This window comes from Euprymna scolopes, chromosome 25 (assembly GCF_053919585.1).
Source record: "Euprymna scolopes isolate OS-2025 chromosome 25, ASM5391958v1, whole genome shotgun sequence".
In the NCBI taxonomy this organism is placed as follows: Eukaryota; Metazoa; Mollusca; class Cephalopoda; order Sepiida; family Sepiolidae; genus Euprymna; species Euprymna scolopes.
In genome coordinates, this window is record NC_136506.1 from 104,104,345 (window position 1) to 104,125,283 (window position 20,939).

At 34.0% G+C, this 20,939-nt stretch overlaps 1 pseudogene; it reads left to right on the top strand.

Moving 5' to 3' along the window:
• Positions 1–19,653: 19,653 nt before the first annotated feature.
• On the top strand, positions 19,654–19,787 carry LOC145247670 (U2 spliceosomal RNA; annotated as a pseudogene).
• The last annotated feature ends 1,152 nt before the right edge of the window (positions 19,788–20,939 follow it).

A 20,939-nucleotide genomic window follows, 5' to 3' on the forward strand; every position in this document is an offset into this window, starting at 1 on the left:
TTTGACCTAAAGACTAAAGATATATAGATTAGCAAGAACAACTGACGTTGCCCAGGATTAAATGAGAAACTTTGTTAAATTTCAACTAGACAACAAGATTATATCGACTTTTTTATTGTGATTTTTTTCTATATTGTATAATGTTCAAATTGGAACTCAAAGACGTCACAGTTTAATTGATTGGGAATATTATATTCATTAGCAGGGACAACTACTGTTGCCCAGGATTGAATAATAACTTTGTTAATTTTCACTAAGACAACAACACTATACCTTATTTTATTTTTATTTCTTTCTACACTTTATTTTATTCAATTTGGAGAGGGGGTGTATCCCAAAGATCATAGTTTGGTTGATTGAGAATATTATTTATTTATTAATAGCGACAACTGGCCTTGCCCAGGATTCAATGAGAAACCTGGTTAATTTTTATCGAGAGAACAACATTATATTGACTTTGTTTTTATATTTATGTTTTGTACATTTTAAAATATTAAGTAGCTTCACTAAAATGACATTAATTGAAATAACTTCTGTAACTTTAAAACCGATTTCATTAATCATTTACTTCGAGTGACTTTTGGCCTTGATAATTTGTACTAAATTTGTTTTTATAAATATGTTATTCGAACTAACAATGGTCTTGTGACAAGTGAACGAGTTACTAGAGTAGTTGAATGGTGCCAAGCCGAACCCTTGCTTGTATTGTAAAACGCAGAGGGAGCAACATCACTCTTACAGAAAAGTGCTCATTGTGTAACACAGCGCGAACGGTTATATGCATGTGAAATGATGTCACCTGTAAAGAAAAATGACTATAAAAAGGAGAAAAAGGACGATCACAGGAGAGACATGAAGTACAGAACGGGATAACGTTCGAGATCACGTAGATGACGCCACGGTCGTAACAATGAGGAAATAAATATTGTTGTACAAAAAAAAGCGAGTTGAAGTTATTTTCTTTTCTTTGTCTTCTTTGCGACGTAAACTGAGATTACAATGTGTTTCTTGGCCTTCGGGCCGAGGTCAGGGTGTAGTGTTTGTTCTCCTGCTGCTCTTAAATTTTCTGTGCTTGTTTAGTGGGGGAGAAATCCTTCATTACTGAGACAATTTTTTATTTTTGTTCTTTTCTTCAATATATATATATATATATATATATATATATATATATATATATATGAAACAGCGAATCAGTACTATATGTGGATGACTATAATGCTCCCTATCTTAGGTTGAGCATATTGGGAAGTGATATACAAATTACCATTAGTGCATTGTTAATTCACAGCTTACTTAGCAGCAGCGATAAAGCGCAACGGTTAGAAGCTCCCACTGTAATTTGGGCGATCGGGTTTCAACCCTGGCTTGAGGTAGTTGCTGGTCTAGCCGCGCTGATGAGCTGTTAAACAGCGACTGTATGTGGATGACTATCCGCACACACACTATATTTATATATATATATATATATATATATATATATATATATATATATATATATATATTAGGTTGGTGCAAAAATAATGTCATTAAAAATGAATCTAGTGTCTAACCCTGCCCTCGTGGAGATGCAAAGTAAATAGGAACGTGCAAATGTTTTTGCTGTGTTTTTTTTTCCAATGCGATGACTTTACCCATTGATTAAAAATAATTGATCTAATTAGTATTCGAACTATCGATCTCAATCCTCTCACCATTATTTAATTTCTCAGCAGATCATCATTTCATCTTATTGATATTTTTCTCGAGTGGCTATTGGTCTTAATAAGTGGTAATTAATATAACTTTTTTTTTTTAATTTTTGATATCTCATTTCGACATAAAAGGGTCTGGTGTCACAGGAGCGAACTCTTAAAATGCCGATATGGTGCCATGACAAACTCTGGTTGGTATTTCAAAAAAAAACGAGGAAGCAATTTTACTTTTAAGGAAGATCGCTGCTGTTTTTATGTTTTCTTTTATGCGACGACTGCTTCCTATAATTAAAAATAATTGATCTAATCAAGGAAGTCTGGTCTGATTATCCGGTCCTCATCTTAGGGTGATGCCATACTTATTGAGCATTGTTTTACCTCTTAATTTTACCCAAGAGTACTGATATTTATGTGCTAATTGATCTTTTAACAGTCTCCCTCTTTGTAAATGCGAATTCGTTTTGGGTCGATTCCAAATTATGGAGTCTATCAAAGCATAACATCATTACTCATGAAAACTAAATGAACATCTTTTGCGCTTATTGATTCACAACGCAGAAATTGTGTTAAAACAATTTTGTTTTCTATTTGTTTTTTTGTTCAGTTTCTTTTTTCTTCCATCGTGGGATTTGACATTTTCGACAACCCCTATCGCCTTTTTCAACCACATATGGAATTATAAAAATCAGCAAAGAAATGGCATTATGCTACAAACACTTACAATAAAAAAACGTAGTATTTATATAAACAACCATCTCAACCGCTTTTCGTTTTGGTCTTTTTTCTTCTAGTGTGTTGGTTGTTTCTGTTTTACGGCATATTAACCCTTGTCAGGTTATTTAATGCCAAATCCAGTTATTTTGAAGAAACAATTTTTAATAGAATATATTTGTTGTTTTCAAATCGGTTTCTATTTAACCCATTATTGGGACCCTAACAGGTACTACCACTCCGGGTCAGAGTGGACACGGGAGCAACAGCAATTAAAAGGTGGCTCCACACTCCTAGAAGCCCGCAAGTTGGGGCCTCACCATTGGATATAGTTTAAGGTCATATCCAGGAACCTTCTAGTGTGAGTTATAAAAATCTGTATAATATATAATATATATATATAATATAATATAATATATATATGCACTTATAGAATTAAACCTGCTTAAATTTCACCATTCCTGATCATCACGGTGTTTTTCACTGTCTACCTAACACTCATTAACTCTTATATTAGAGTGGCCTCAAGGCCTTAATAAGTGGTGACCCTCAAGTAAAAATTACTTTTTTTCACATACAAATATGAACGCAAATATAAATTGGACAATGATAATAACCAAAACTTTCCTTCAAATTCCCTTCAAATAATGTCATTTATTTTCATTTATTTGAACATTTTTCCAGATTTAGATATAGCGCTCGGAAAATAATGATGCATGGCCTATACTTTATCTTATCGCGTAACCGGATACTTTACACACACACACACACACACTATATATATATATATATATATATATATATAGAGAGAGAGAGAGAGAGAGAGAGAGAGAGAGAGAGAGATTAGGTTGGTGCAAAAATAATGTCGTTTTTGACGTCCAACTTCATTATTTATCCACCAACCTAAGAGACACACACACACACACACACACACATATATATAGTCATTCACTGTTTCGCTGTATCACAGCTCATCAGTGCAGCTAGACTAACACGAATCCTAATTATATATATATATATATATATATATATATATATGTCATTCACATACTTCATTGTTTCACTGTAACATAGCTCATCAGTGCAGCTAGACTAACACGCATCGCTAGCCAGGGATTGAACCTATAGCAATTTAGTTGATTGTCGGCAGTCTGATCTCCGACCCATGGGACAGGTGCCCGTAAAAGATCTCATCAAATGTTGATTTTATACACGTTCGCCCACCGCTTTTACAGTGCGCGACATACTCGTTTATTTAAAAACAAAACAAAAAAACAGAGTGCTTCATAATAACGCTAATTGAGCAGCGGATGAAATCATTTCATGACATATATATATATATATATATATATATATATATATATATATATATATATATATATATATTGCACACTCACGATTTTCAGGTACACTTTGGTGTTGACTTTCAAGCCAACTTCAAAGATGTGAGGTGGCATGATGTGGCCCTCACTTGAAACCAGACCAAAGACTATAACCAGAGAGTATTCATCATCATTTAACTGTAGTTAAGATCATGAGTTCACATGCTCATGTGAAATATCCCGGTCCTGCATAACTGCTTTCAGGTCCAATCTCTCAATATGGGCATCTCTTGCAAGGAGATCCGGGTATGTGCCCGAATTGGTACCAAAACGAACAACCTTTTGTGCTCAGGAATTCATTATTTTTTCACATAGTCATTACTATTCTCAATGCATTTTTGTCAGCCTTTTTTGATGCCTCAGTCGTAAAAGTCCGGAACTCCATCTCTGTCGCCGCTCTGAAATCGAAGAACTCATCTCCTAACAATGCTAACATCAATTGCATTGGCATAGTAAGCAATCAGCAGGCGCCGGTGAATCGATCCGTTCAATTTTTTTCTGTATGGAAGAATTAAAAGACGCATCTCTGCTTCTGACGCACGTCGAAGACAGCAAGACAGGAGTTCCTTTCTTAGAGTCTCCCACCGTCAACATCTGCAACAGAGAAATGAAACTTTCAGGTCATGAACGCACGATATAAGTCATCATAACCATGCAATTTTTAATACCTTCTGATTTATTTGGGTGGAATAAAAATGTAGGAACCCTTACATTTTTCAACGTCACTCATATATGCCCTCCCCTAAAGGCGGGTTGAACCGGCTCTACCCGGAGGATCAAGTTTCAAAGGAATATTAAGTCCACAAGCGGTTCCCCGTCGCATGTACATCCCGACTGAAGGAGATGACAACATTATTTTATTTATTTATTTACTTTTTTTTTCAGTTTTTGTAAGAAAGTGTCATCGTCCTCCTACATACAGCACCCGATATTTCCAAAATGGTCACCCGTCTGGTACTGGCAAAGAGCATCGTTGCTTAATTTCGGTGAACTGATGAGAACCTGAATATACCGTATACACACACACACACACACACACACACACACACATATATATATATATATATATCTTCTTACCATGGGGGTTTCGATTTCGAATCTCGCTAGATTCAGCCGCTCTGATGAGTCGTAGACGACGAAACACGTGTCAGTGGATAATTATATTTTAAAAACAATATATATGCAGCTCCCCATTTGGGCGTGCCAAATTGGTAAAAGGGAAAATTATTCCCGACTCGCATTTAGGTAAAAAGGCACTTTCGTATAAATAATTGAATTCATTTAAAGCATACCATAAAAACAAAAACAAATAAATAACATTTACATAAATCGCAATATATCCAAAAAGTCTTGCTAGATGGTCCAGTGGTAGGCTTCTTACCATGGAGGTCCCGATTTCGAATCTCGCTAGATTCAGCCATTCTGATGAGTCGTAGAGGACGGAACATGTGTCAGTGGATAAGTATAAACAAAATTATATATATATATATATATATATATATATATATATATATATATATATATATATATATATCCTGACGAATTCTCGCGAGAATGAAACGCGGAATATTCTGCGTAGCTTTATTGTTATATATAAATTCATAACTATCTCTCTCTCTCTCTCTATATATATATATATATATATATATATATATATAATATTTATTACGACACTATATATATATATATATTTCAATGTCGTACCAGCGGTTTCATTGCGCTGAATCAACCATAAGATGTTGAAAAGAATCAGCGCAAATTCATCAACGACATTGAAAAACTGAAACAATGCAAAATGAACAAACAGAAAAAAAACGTTAAACGAGCGTTTAAGACTCAGAGTTTCAAATTTTAAAACATAACTTAGTAATCGACGCCAATAGATTATGATTATTGCGCTGACTCTTTCCAACCTCTTATGGTTGATTCAGCGCAATGAAATCAATGGTTCGACCTTGAAATATGTATATATAGTGTATGGTATCTTCAGCTCTCAAATCCATGATCGAGCACTTTATTGGATTTTTTCATCGCCTCCTGACACGCTCTCTCTCTCTCTCTCTCTCTCTCTCTCTCTCTCTCTCTCTGTATATATATATATATATATATATATATATATATATATATATACATAATTACATTTTCACCCCAAACAAGGCACATTGCCACTTTGGTGTAGGGGGCTACTATCAGGGGTAAAATCTACTGGGGTTCTATGTGGGGATTTGGGCAGCAAGATGTCTGTTCACGTTACACTTGAACTTCTGCACGTCAGTACATTTGGGGAGGCAGGGACCTGGAATGAAATTCAAAAGTCTAACTGTTCTGGGGAAGAAACTACTGGAGTAGAAATATCTTTTACATCTAGGGATCTCTACTGTGTGGGGGTGAGATTTAACTGCCTGTCGGGTTTGTCGAGAATGTTTACGTCGTGGAGGCACAAGTCTCTCTCTCTCTCTCTCTATATATATATATATATATATATATATATATATATATATATATATATATTGAGAGAGAGAGAGACAGCGAGAGAGAAGCATATACATGTTTACGTATATATGTATGTGTATATACATATGCACACACACACACACACACACACACACACACACACACATTACATATTCTGTGACAGCGATACAAGACATTACAAGCATTTCATTAACTTCGTTCGTTATTTTACACAGATAATATCAACAATGCCAATAATGAATCCCACGTGAGCTGAAACAGTTTCTGGAACAATAGACTTCATTGTTTTGAACCGTATCGAGTGTGAAACAAAGTTACTTAGAAGAACATTTTGGGCGTTGTAGGTATTGCACTAAATAAATTATGCATGAAGTTACTGCTTTCCCATTTCACATAACATGACATACGAAATTTCTGACTTCTAATAGTGAAAACATTTTTATTCACACAAAAAAAGAATCCTTATTTCAAGATTTTAAATTTAGAAAAAAAATAGTTTTTTTCGGAAAATTTAGATCATATGCGTGTTTTTAAAATTTTTCCTTATTTTATTCTAGTTGAAGTTGGGGCATCCTATCTGATGTTAGACGATCACCCGTTATCTCATACTCTCCAACCGAGAGATCTTTTTAAATATTTTCCTAAGATTCCAGTTTCTTTTCACATCGTACATAAGATCTTTGATTTTTGTTATCTCTTATGCGTTCATATCTAAGTTAAACATAATGACCAGTGGGACCTGTAGAAATTCCACAGGCGACTCATTTATATGTAATATATTGATGTTGGCATTCTGTAGATGTTTCGCGTAAATGGAGCCGCTCTGATATTATTGTAGCTTTTTTGTTAAAACTGCAAAAGTATTTTTCTAAACTAAAAGAGACGCCCGGCGTAGCCCGGTCGTAAAGTACACTTAAATATGATATTTTAATTCTTGCAGATTTCGTATATATTATTTTAGAGTTAATGTTCTGTCTATTTTTATATATTATAAAGTTACAATTTCCAAAGAATGATATATATATATATATATATATATATATATATATTTATATATATATATATATACCGATATGACTTGAGTGCATCAGCTTGAATCGAACACGCAACGAAAACTTATGAAGAATTCTTGATAAAATTAGTTATATAAAAAATAGGTTTCTGGAGTGCCATGAGCTATAATCGAAACCGAAACCAAAATTTATTAAAAAAATTCTTGGTAAAATTATGTATAAAATACAAATGACTTGAGTGTCATTAGTTATAATCAAAATCGAAACCAAAACTTTTTTTTTTACACGGTGGTCACCACTTATAAAGGCCCGGAAGCGACTCAGGGATAAGGGTTATTGCAAGTACAGTACGTTAATGTGGAGATTTAATGAAGTGTCTACTTAAGGGGGCGGTTCATCAGGAATTTGTTTATGTTGGATTCGAAGACATCCAGGTTGTAGTCAGGTGGGAAGCAAGCAGATGGAACAGAGTTCCACAGGCGTGCAGTTCTAAGAAAGAAGCTTTGTTCATGGAATCTACGTTTTGATTTAGGCACAGATAAAGAGTGGGGGAAATTTTTGACAGTGGATTCAGCTAGACGGGTGTTTTTTGTAAAAGATTGGATGAGGAAGGACCAGAGATTGGAGCTCAGACGAGCACCTGCCATGGAAATAACGATAAAACAAAGATAGGCTCGCAACGTCTCTTCTGTGTGAGGTTGCAGGGAAGAGAAAAGGGCATCCCCCACTTAGCACGAAGTCTATTTTGTACTTTGTCAAAGCAGGATAGGCTGTTTTTAGCAGCTCCTGCCCAGATATGGCAGCAGTATTCCATCCTTGGACGTACTTGGTTTATGAAGACTTCTTGGTAAAATTATTTATTATAAGAAATGAAAGTCCATAACAATTAAACGACAGTCACCCGGATATAAGTGTGATACACACACCCTATTTTATTAATGTATAGATAAAATAATTTTTACTGTTAAATATTATAAAAAAATAGTTTTAAAATAAGAAACATAAATTCTGACCCGGACTTAATCTACAGTAACAGGGTTCCACCGAGATGTTGTATATCTTTTAATTTTCTTCATACTTCTGGGGATGAAGTATACCTCGAAAATTTGGGGAGAACTTAACACAATATTGCCATCCTGGTGTGACAAACTATATCGGCAAATAAATATTTTATAATTGAAAATTATTGAAAACTTTCAATATTTTTGTTATTCTTTTTGCCTTGTCTCGTACCAACAGTGTTTTTTTTTTTCTACAACACTACATTGTTATAACATTCCATACACAATTCCATCCAAATAATACGAAGTGGCGATGAGCAATACCTTTGCGGAAATTGGAAACGATGAGTTAGAATTAAATTTTATAAGTGGGAAGCTCGATAAGAATTGTTTTAAAATTGGAGTTAAAAATGCTGTACTCCGTTAGAAAGCAGCCCTGCGATATAGTATTCCACAGATTATTCCATAAATTTGTTCATTATAGTTTCGTTTAGTTTTAGGTACATAAGAGGGAGAAACGAAGAGGCTTTGCTTTAGTTAATGCTAATTGAATCGTTGCTGCGAATTTTTTTAAAGGCGTAGAGATTGAAACTTGCTCAAGAACCTACTCTTACAATGGCAATAGAGCAGAGAAAGACTATCAACATCTCTTCTGTGAGAAAACTGCGATACGGAAAAGAAGAGATCACCCCACCCCACCACCAGATTTCTGCATCAATTCTGTTCATTGGAAAGGCACCTTCCTAAGTGTAACAACAATATGCGAAGTATCTGGCTCTCGAGCTGGTAGAGGATTGTGTCACAAGCGAGGTATATTCGAGAGTGGTAGAAAGATATAATCATTCTGATTTTGCGACCTTAGCGATGGATGTGACGCAAGTCTTTATCGTCATAAAAAATGAAAGAAAGTAAAATAGAGCGATTTTTGTATCTTAGTTTTAAAATAATGTAACTCTCTAGTTTCTATGCCGCGTACTTCCTCCCATTACGTAGTTTTTTTGTACACGTCAGCGTAACTTATTCTAGTATCATAAATGTAAACGAGTATAATCTTCGATTATATAAATATTATTGTAATAGTTTCGTGACAGCATTGTTTTCAGATTCCAGAGTTGAAACATATTCCGCGTACGAAAGTGTAGTTGCATTACGGCTTGCGTTATATGTTCGTATACAGATATCCCATCGAGAGTGATATACCAAATCATGTGTCTGAAACAACGAAAAAATGGAATAAGATGTTATACTTACTTTAATTTACTTATTTTCACTCCAAACACGACATATTGTCACTTGGAACGTAAGGAGCTATTATTTCTAATAGTGACTAATAGAGAACTGTTGGAAGTTGAGCAGCGAGATATTAGTTCACTTTGCATTTAAACTTCTTCAGGTTAGTACAATCAGGGAAGCAGGAAGAGAAGTCTAAATTCTAGCAGTTCGATGGTAGAAAGTATTAGAGTAGAAGGTTTTCCGGCATCTAAGGATTTCAAATTTGAAGAGGTGGGATTTTGCTGCTTTTCGAGTTAGGATTTATGATACTTTTAAATCCTATATGCTTTATGCATTCATTCTTTTTCTTGACTGTTATCCTTATTTAATTAGTTTTGTTTCAACACGCTTCGGCCAACCCATTCTCTGGCCTTCTTCAGGTGATTAACCGTGGCGGGATAAGAATACTTAGACTTATAACTATCTCCCTAGTAATTACAGCCTTTAATAGTTGCTGTTGTCTCATCACGCTATCTTCATATTAAATACGAAATCTGGATTAATCAAAATATCATATGTAAGTGTATTTTATGACCGGTAATGCCGGGTGGCCTGATTGTGTGTGTATATATATTTAAAAACTATACAAACATATTTTGTTTCTCTCTTTCCACTGACACTGATGAGTTGCATTGAATTCATATCATCTACAGATGGCTGGTTCAATACAATGAAACCGCTGGTCCGTCTTTGGAATATGTTTGTATAGTTTTTAAATAAATATTTGTATTTTAGCTCTCACGTTTGCGATCAAACACTTAATTGATTTCTTTTCACCGCATTCTGACACGCTATATATGTTATAGTTATCGAAAACTAATTGTAATAGTTATACCTGTCTTTTCATCAAATGGTGATGTCTCTCTTTTTGTGTCCTCAGGTAGAAAATGAAGTTCACATACCTAAAGAAATAAATTAGTTGACAACCATACGATAAATTAAATTCTTATTAAAAACTAAAAAAAAAAAATAGTACAAAACTACAATATTATCGTAAAGTCGCCATCGAGGCTAAAAGTATACTAAGTTTATCGGAAACTAACTAAAAATAATTAACTGATAACTAAATGAAAAATTGTATTCATTATTACGACAGGCTTTAAAAGAAAAATCTATACATAGAAACCCAGCACCTCTATCTACTGGGCCCAGGTCTTACGATAGCGGTTTCAATCCTACCAAAAGATTAGTTGGCTAAACTTGATGAGACAACAACTATGGAAGGCAGTAATTACTAGGGATAAGTTACAAAACTATCCCGTCACTGCTTATCGCATGAAGAAGGCCAGAGGATGGATTGGCCGAAGGGTGGTGAAACGAAACAACAACTAATAATAAAATGAGGATAACAGTCCACAAAAACAATGAAGACATAAAGCATAAAGAAGTTAAAAGTATGATAACTTATAACTCAAGAAGCAGTAAATGCCCACCCCTTCACTGTTGAGATAAGTTGGCCGAAACTATGATGAAATCTCATCTAAAAGGATTCCAAAATAAAAACAAAAAATAATACCATATGCTTTCATTGTGAAAATGCTTATATATTTGACGTATCTGTGTATATAGTGCTGCATTGTGCAGCCAATGCGTTTTTATTGTAATACGATAATGTTTTCTCGATCTGTTCTGCGTTTCTTTTGTTAAGATATGAAGTTTAAGCCTTGCCGCATGGCGCATGCCGCGTGCTTTTTCCATTCGTCGATAAAGATGCGTGAGATGTTGTGCATCGCATGATCTGCCATTATTTAAGGGTTAATATCATAATTTGATCAGTTCACATCTTCAGATCTTGGTCCCAATTGTTTTAAATCAATGTTTCTATACAAGCTTATTATTATTATTATTATTATTATTATTATTATTATTATTATTATATGGCTTTTGTTCGAAGTACGTAGGCGTATGGAAACGTCCTGGTCAAAAGCAATCGTTATAAGTCAAGCTTTCTTTTTCTTCTTTTCCATTTTTATTTTTCTAAACTTGACCTCTCTTCTTCTCCACCCCCCACTCTTTATTCTCTATTATTATTACTACTACTATTGCTATTACTCATTTTACTACTACTACTACTACTACTACTACTATTCAAGCTGTTTACTTTTTATCTCACGAAAACAATGGATGGTCTTGTTAGAATGTTTGTACAAGAAAGTGAAGCAACTTTATATCTATTCAATTCGCATTGCTTAAGTAAAAAGCAAAAAAAAAAAAAAAAAAAGGAAAGAAAGAAATATAGGACGACAGGAAACAATTCCGGGATAAACGGAAAAGGACTAGTGTTTTCTTCCTGGAAAATACTAGAGGATCTAACCTACTTACCGTACAGCCCATAGCTGGATGCATAGGTTATAACAAGAAAGCGATGCATTTGCAACTGATCACATATGAGCGCGTATGAAATATCAACAGCAGACGAAGGATGGATGGTAAGCGATTGTATTAGCAGCAGGAGCAGCGTTTGAACGCGTATGCAAATTGGCAAGTGTGCCCGGGCTTGCGCCTGAACAAAAAGAAAAAAGGACACCACGTGATCGCGAAGGAGACGGACGTGTAAAGGCGAGAATGGGCCTAATGTGGCCAGCGTCTGGTCGGAAGAAAGAGAAACGCGTGCGGGTTAGATGGACATGTGGCAACGAGAGACTGTTTAGGCTGGCGTTGAGACGGCGAGAAAGAGAAACGGTAATAAACGGCTTTTGTTAAAACAACAAAAAATCCGAGTCGTATTTATTTATGTTTTGTTTACCTATTCTTTGTGACTGTACCCACGTTGTACATTAACCAAAATAGAACCTGAACCCAGCACCTTATAATGTAAACTCTATGCCAAGTGATTTCTTTGGGGTTATTTAGTATTAATAATATTAGGAGAATAGTTAGTTTGAAATTTGTCCTATACCCATTAAGGCCTAAAGCAGAAAATGGTCGCCGATGAAACGAACTGAATAAAAAAGATATCCAAAACAAAATTAAATTTCAATATATGCTGAATGGTCGTGTTGTATAAGGTGTGTTCAATTCTTCATTTGAACCAACAAGACTGGTATCCCGTGTCATCATCGTCCCAAGTAATCCACGAGTAAGAAACTTCTTTTAAATCTAAGGTAGAGGGACTTTCGACTGTGGCCACCTGTACTAGTATATATATTTTACTAGCCTGGGTGCCCGGTGTTGTCCAGGTGTTTGGAGATGTGTATTGAGCTAAAAAAAGTGATAGTAGGCAGGTAGGCTCGAACCAGCATCGCGTAGGAGGAAAAGAACGTGAAAAAAACGTGACGTCTTTGCCGTTGCATCCATCGCCAAACCGGAAGTGGTCAAGGTTTTAATTAAGGTTAATAAATCGAAAAGAGGGGATGAATTTCGAAAATATTGGCGAAAGAAGGCGACCCTTATAGAAAAGTGCCCAGTTGAGTATAAAGAAATTAATGTTTTTAGCCATTTTTTCGATATTTGTCGTCCGAAGGTTTGGGCTTCAAAACGATACCGATCTCCTAAAACCCCGTCGTCTCTGTCGAAAGTTTTAGGCAGACATGATGATTGCAACGTCTTGTCAGACGAGTGCCACTCCCTAAGACATTTAAAATCCATGAGCCCAAATACCTGAGGGAGTATCTATACAAAGATGATGTTACAGAGTCTTAGCTTTGTACGACAGCTAAGTCTCTCTCTCTCGGTTATAAATGTTGAGATCCAGCAACAAGCAAGAGCAAGATAGCCAGCAACAAATTAAACTGCAGACCAGCTTAATGCGGGTACTGGTCTTCCGCTTTATGGTTTTTTAAATCAAAGATTTGCTTCTCCTAGAAAGGTTGCCTTCACCACGGCTTACGGGAGCCCTCTCCACCCCAATACACATATACACACACACAAATATACACGGTGCTAGTTGGCCGTTGACCCAGAAAAAAAGTTCATTCGCCCTTTGGAAGGTCTTGTTTTTAATCCTTCAGGGAGATTAGCCGCCCTCCTCACCAAACAAATCTGGTGGGGGAACCAGTTTAGTCGCCGGTGACCCGACCATTAGGCAGACATACATACATACATACATACATACATACATACATACATACATACATACATTTAAACAGGCATATGAGATTTATATTATAGACTAGCAGGGCTACCCGGCGTTGCTCGGGACCGTATAAACAATGAAAAAACAAAAGCAGATATTGAACATATGTTTGATTCTTAGGGGAGAGGAATCTTTCATCTCTATGTATTATTTGTTTTATCTACCCTAGGACTGATATTGTTCATGTTTTATCCCTAGCATAGGTAATTTACAGCATGTATATGAAATTGTTTTACCTTAGGGAGAAGAGAACAGGTAATATACAACATAATGTGTCTATATTACATCCCTGGCAACGCCTAGAAACCAGCTAGAACATGTATTTCAGTCAATCTTTATTATATCCTGGGCTATGCCGGGAAACCAGCTAATCTCTTTTTAGTGACTTGACCACCAAAATACCTCCCTAAGTGTGTCCTTTCTTTTGAACTTATTAGATATAGGTATCTAGAAATGTGTGTGAAATTTTGTTGAATGCATTGTTCACTATGATTTTCTTATTGTTCTACACAATATCAACTGTAGCGAAATAACACAGTAAACTTAGTGTAGTGTTAGAATAAAGAGCAAAGGAAAAAATTAGAATCATATTTTGTAATTGCAAATCTAAATTTGCTAGCATGTACCAGTATTTGCCAGGTTGTGGAAATTTGGAACTTATAACATATGTAGTGGCCTTTTCCTAGATACCTATTGCTAAAAATTATACTTTCATTTTGTTAGAAAAATCTCTCTTCAGATGCCCTGCATCATTCAAAATAAAAACAAATATTTTTATAATTGTTTCAGTATATTGCTACACAATGTGAAAGTTTTTAACGTTTGTAAAAAAAATCATGAATGTGCTTATATTGCAAAAAAGAAAATATCAGTGCACAGTATTGAAATTGTTTGAGATTCAAAAGTCTGTAACATTTCTACTAACTTCATAAGATGTCATGTGAGAAACTGAATTGAATATCAAGACATTATCTGAAGCGTTTTTATTTTGGTGTAACATATGTGTTTACAGTGAACCTTAACTTTTAATAAACAGATTGGTATGCAATGACATAGGCTAAGAATCTTTAAAATATATATAAATTGGAAACATGTGTGAACAAATGAAAAAAAAATGATCCGCTCCACTTGATGACATCAAGCACAGTAATATTTTAGTGAAGAAAATATGAAATTGATGTTCAGTGATTAGTTTGGATGAATGAGAAAATGTAATTGTTTGATGCATAAAAATAACTCAGTTGCTGTATTTGATATTAAGCAGCAAAATATAGTGATTTGAATATTTGGGAAAACATCAAACCAGATTATGTAAAAAGAAAAAAAAAAGATGAAATTAGAAAATATATATTTTATGTTTATGAGTTCTGCCAATCAAAATTTTGTGGCAGAAATTGGGTGATTACCATGCAATTTTATTTTGGTAAAATTCTTAAATTATTAGAATGTTTATTATAATTTCTAATTAGTGACTTGTTATAATCAAAATCCGCCCTAAAGAGTGTCCTTTCTTTTATTAGGTATCAGAGTAGGTATCAAGATTTCTACTTCTATACAAATGTGATATTTCAGATCTGTACATAAAAAATTTGTTGAATATATAGGTTGAGAATTGTTCTGTGTCGCTCTCTCTCACACACACACGCATTCTCACTTTTATAGATATAATAGATAGATTACTCTAGATATATTTCCATATGTCTGAATACCCTATATAAAAATTTTCAAATCTGTAGATAAAAAAATTTGTTGAGTATATAGGTTGAAAATTGTTCTCTCTCTCTCTCTCACACACACATTCTCAATTTTAGAGATATAATAGATAGATTATGCTAGATATATTTCCATATGTCTGAATACCCTATATACAAATTTTCTAATCTGTAGATCAAATATTTGTTGAATATATAGGTTGAAAATTGTTCTTACTCTCTCTCTCTCTCTCTCTGGCTACCTCACACACACATTCTAACTTTTATAGATATAATAGATAGATTATGCTAGATATATTTCCATATGTGTGAATACCCTATATACAAATTTTCTAATTTGTAGATAAAAAATTTGTAGAGTGCATAGGTTGAGAATTGTTCTCTCTATCTCTCACACACACACATTCTAACTTTTAATGATATAATAGATTATGCTAGATATATTTCGATATTTCTGAATACCCTATATATAAAAATTTGTTGAATGTATAGGTTGAGAACTGTTCTCTCTCTCTCTCTCTCTCCCTCTCTCTCTCTCTCGCTCACACACACACACATTCTCACTTTTATAGATATAATAGAAAGATTATCCTAGATATATTTCTATTTGTATGAATACTCTATATACAAATTTTAAAATCTGTAGATAAAGAATTTGTTGAGTATATGGGTTGAGAATTGTTCTCTCTCTCTCTCTCTCTCTCTCTCTCACACACACACACACATTCTCACTTTTATAGATATAATAGATTATGCTAGATATATTTCCATATGTCTGAATACCCTATATACAAATTTTCAAATCTGTAGATAAAAAATTTGTTGAGTATATAGGTTGAGAATTGTTCTCTCTCTCTCTCTATCACACACATTCTCACTTTTATAGATATAATAGACAGATTATGCCAGATATATTGAAATATGTCTGAATGCCCAATATACAAATTTTGAAATCTGTAGATAAAAAATTTGTTGTATACATAGGTTGACAATTGTCCTCTCTCTCACACACACACACATTCTCACTTTTATACATATAATAGATAGATTATGCTAGATATATTTCTATATGTCTGAACACCCTATATACAAATGTTCAAATCTGTGGATAAAAAATTTGTTGAATGTATAGGTTGAGAATTTTTATCTCTCTCTTTTTCTCTCTCTATCTCTCGCTATCTCACACACACGCATTCTCACTTTTATAGATAAAATAGATAGATTATGCTAGATATATTTCCATATGTCTGAATACCCTATATACAAAGTTTCAAATCTGTAGATAAAAAATTTGTTGAATATATAGGTTTAGAATTGTTCTCTCTCTCTCTCTCACACACACATTCTAACTTTTGTAGTTATAATAGATAGATTATGCTAGATATATTTCCATATGTCTGAATACCCTATATACAAATTTTCTAAACTGTAGGTAAAACATTTGTTGAGTATGTAGGTTAAGAATTGTTCTCTCTCTCTCTCACACACACACACACACACACACAAGTTCTCACTTTTATAGATATAATAGATAGATTATGCTAGATATATTTCTATATGTCTGCCTACCCTATATACAAATTTCCAAATCTGTGCCCAAAAATGTGTGGAATATATAGGTTGAGAATTGTTCTCTCTCTCTCTCTCTCTCACACATATTCTCACTTTTATAGGTTATATAGGTTGAGAATTTTTTGCTCTTTCCATCACTCACATTCACACTTTTATAGATATAATACATAGATTATGCCAGATATATTTACATATGTCTGAATACCCAATATACACATTTTCAAATCTGTAGATAAAAAATTAGTTGAATATATAGGTTGAGAATTGTTCTCTCTCTCTCTTTCTCTCTCTCTCACACACACATTCTCACTTTTATAGATATAATAGATAGATTATGCTAGATATATTTCCATACGTCTGAATACCCTATATCCAAATTTTCTAATATGTAGATAAAAAATTTGTTGAATATATAGGGTGAGAATTTTCCTTCCTCTCTTTCTCTCTCTCTCTTTCTCACACACACACAAGCTGAAAATTGTTCTCTCTCTCTCTCTGACTCTCTCTCTCTCTCTCACACACACACACATGGTCATTTTATAGATATAATAGATAGGTTATGCTAGATATATTTCTATATGTCTGAATACCCTATATACAAATTTTTAAATCTGTAGATAAAAAATTTGTTGAGTATATAGGTTGAGAATTGTTCTTTCTCTCTCTCTCACACACACATTCTCACTTTTATAGATATAATGGATTATGCTAGATATATTTCCAAATGTCTGAATACCCTATATACAAATTTTCAAATCTGTAAAGATAGAATTTGTTGAATATATAGGTTGAGAATTGTTCTCTCTCTCTCTCTTTCACACACATTCTCACTTTTATAGATATAATAGATAGATTATGCTAGATATATTTCCTTATGTCTGAATACCCTATATACAAATTATCAAATCTGTAGATACAAAATTTGTTGAGTATATAGGTTGAGAATTGTTCTCTCTCTCTCTCTCTCACTCACTCACTCACTCACTCACTCACAAACACACACACACATTCTACCTTTTATAGATATAATAGATTATGCTAGATATATTTCCATATGTTTGAATACCCTGTATACAAATTTTCAGATCTGTACATAAAAATTAGTTGAATATATAGGTTGAGAATTGTTCTCTCTCTCTCTTCTCTCTCTCTCTTTCACACACATTCTCACTTTTCTAGATATAATAGATAGATTATGCTAGATATATTTCCATATGTCTGAATACCCTATATACAAATTTTATAATCGGTAGATAAAAAATTTGTTGAATATATAGGGTGAGAATTGTACTTACTCTCTCTCTCTCTCTCTCTCTCTCTCTCTCTCTCTCACGCACACATTCTCACTTTTATGGATATAATAGATAGATTATGCTGGATATATTTCCATATGTCTGAATACCCTATATACAAATGGTCAAATCTGTAGATAACAAATTTATTGAATAGATAGGTTGAGAATTGTTCTCTCTCTCTCTCTCGCAACCTTACACACACAACCACACGCAAACATTCTGACTTTTATAGATATAATAGATCGATTATGCTAGATATATTTCCATATGTCTGAATACCCAATATACAAATTTTCAAATCTGTAGGTAAAAAATTTGTTGAATATATAGGTTGAGAATTGTTCTCTCTCTCTCACACACTCACATTCTCACTTTTATAGATATAATGTATAGATTATGCTAGATATATTTCTATATGTCTGAATACCCTATATACAAAGTTTAAAATCCGTAGATAAAAATACGTTGAGTATATAGGTTGAGAATTGTTCTCTCTCTCTCTTACGCACACACACACACACTAACACACACATTTTCACTTTTATAGATATAATAGATAGATTATGCTAGATATATTTCCATATGTCTGAATACCCTATATACAAATTTTCAAATCTGTAGATAAAAAATGTATTGAATATATAGGTTGAGAATTGTTGTCTCTCTCTCTCTCTCTCTCTCTGGCTACCTCACACACACACACATTTTCACTTTTATAGATATAATAGATAGATTATGCTAGATATATTTCCATATGTCTGAATACCCTATATACAAATTTTCAAATCTGTAGATAAAAAATGTATTGAATATATAGGTTGAGAATTGTTGTCTCTCTCTCTCTCTCTCTCTCTCTGGCTACCTCACACACACACACATTTTCACTTTTATAGATATAATAGATAGATTATGCTAGATATATTTCCATATGTCTGAATACCCTATATACAAACTTTCAAATCTGTAGATAAAAAATTTGTTGAGTATATAGGTTGAGAATTGTTCTCTCTCTCTCACACGAAACTGTGCGCTCGGCTTCTTCCCCCCCTTCCCACCCCAAATGCTTGGGAAACTGTGCACTGTTTTTGTTGGTTTTCAAGCTGCCTCTTCCCCCCCCCACTCACACACAGTTTAACAGTAGTAGGAGGTCAAGAGAAAGAGGGTGAGAGAGAGAGAAGAGTAAGTTGGTGAGAGAGAGAGAAAAGAGAAAGAGGGTGTTGGTTTTATATTTTTATTATCGTCTAATATTTTGAAAGCTGAATTTCTAATAAAATGTGCATCTATAGGAGATAATGCCTGGGAATGTGTTCCCCCCCCCCACAGTTTAACAGTGGTGTGACGTCAAGAGAAAGAGGGTGAGAGAGAGGGAAGAGTAAGTGGGTGAGAGAGAGAAAGAGAGAGAAAAAAAAGAAAGACGGTGTTGGTTTTGTGAAAAAAGTTGTTATTTACAATTGTTCGCATTCTTGGCCTTTTGGTCAAGATCAAAGTGTAGTATCTGTTCTTCAGATGCTGCACTTCTATTTCTTGTTCTCTTTCGGTGGAGGAGAAATCCTCCACGACTGAGACAATTTTTATTTTTGTACCTTTTCTCCACGTTAAAAAAACGACCCTGGTGTCTAACTGTCCCGTGGGGAGGCATAATAAATAGGTACAATTGTTCGCCATTAGTGGATGTTGACGTCACGTCACGTGACATGACTAAGCGTTTTTTTTTTTAGTATGAATAACATTTTTTGTTTTAATTATAAAGTCTACACTTAATTTTATAGAAAATGATGTATATATAATAGAAAAAAAAAATTACTGGTTTTGTTGGATTCAAGTGGATCCCCCCCCCTCCAGTTTAAGAGATAGCAGGTCACGTGGTAATATACAAAATGGCTAGCGTAAATATAAAGATCGGTTTTTTTATCGACGAATATTTTGAAAGCTGAATTTTTTTTTATTCCTGTACATTTTTTCCTGATATTTTTCGTTAAAACTCTTGTATAAATACTATTTTTAACCAGTTAAATACGTTGGAGACATTGTCATGGAGTTTAATAATCTCTAGAACAAAGCAGAAGAGAAATTACAAAAGTATCGGTAAAACAAAGTGTTTGTTTACATTTGTTTGCCATTACTGGATGTTGACGTCACGTCACGTGACATGACTAAGCGTTTTTGGATTATGTAATATTAACATTAAAATGACAGGTTTTTTGGGGGGCCCCCCTAGGAGAGAAATGATCAGTTCACCCCCTTTTAATGGTCCGTTTGGTGTGGAATTTCGATATTTGTCATGCGGGTGATCAAGGTTCAATATGATACATAATTTGTCAACTTTGGTTGTGTCTGTCAAAAGTTTGAGCTGACGTCACGTCACGTGACACGTATTGAATAACGTTAAAATGACAGGTTTTTTGGGGGGCCCCCCTAGGAGAAAAACGATCAGTTGACCCCTTTCTACTGGTCCGTTTGACGTGAAATTTCGATATTTGTCATCCGGGTGATCAAGGTGCAATATGATACCAAATTTGTCAACTCTGGTTCCGTCTTTCAAAAGTTTTAGCGTTACAAACAAACATACATACATACATACATACATACATACATACACACCGATTTTTGCCTTTTATATATATAGAAGACAATCATTTTTACTTTCGATATAATAAACATCATGTTCTTAGTATTATTATTATCATTATTATTTTCTATAATTATTTTTATTATAATTATCATTTGTTATCATTACTGT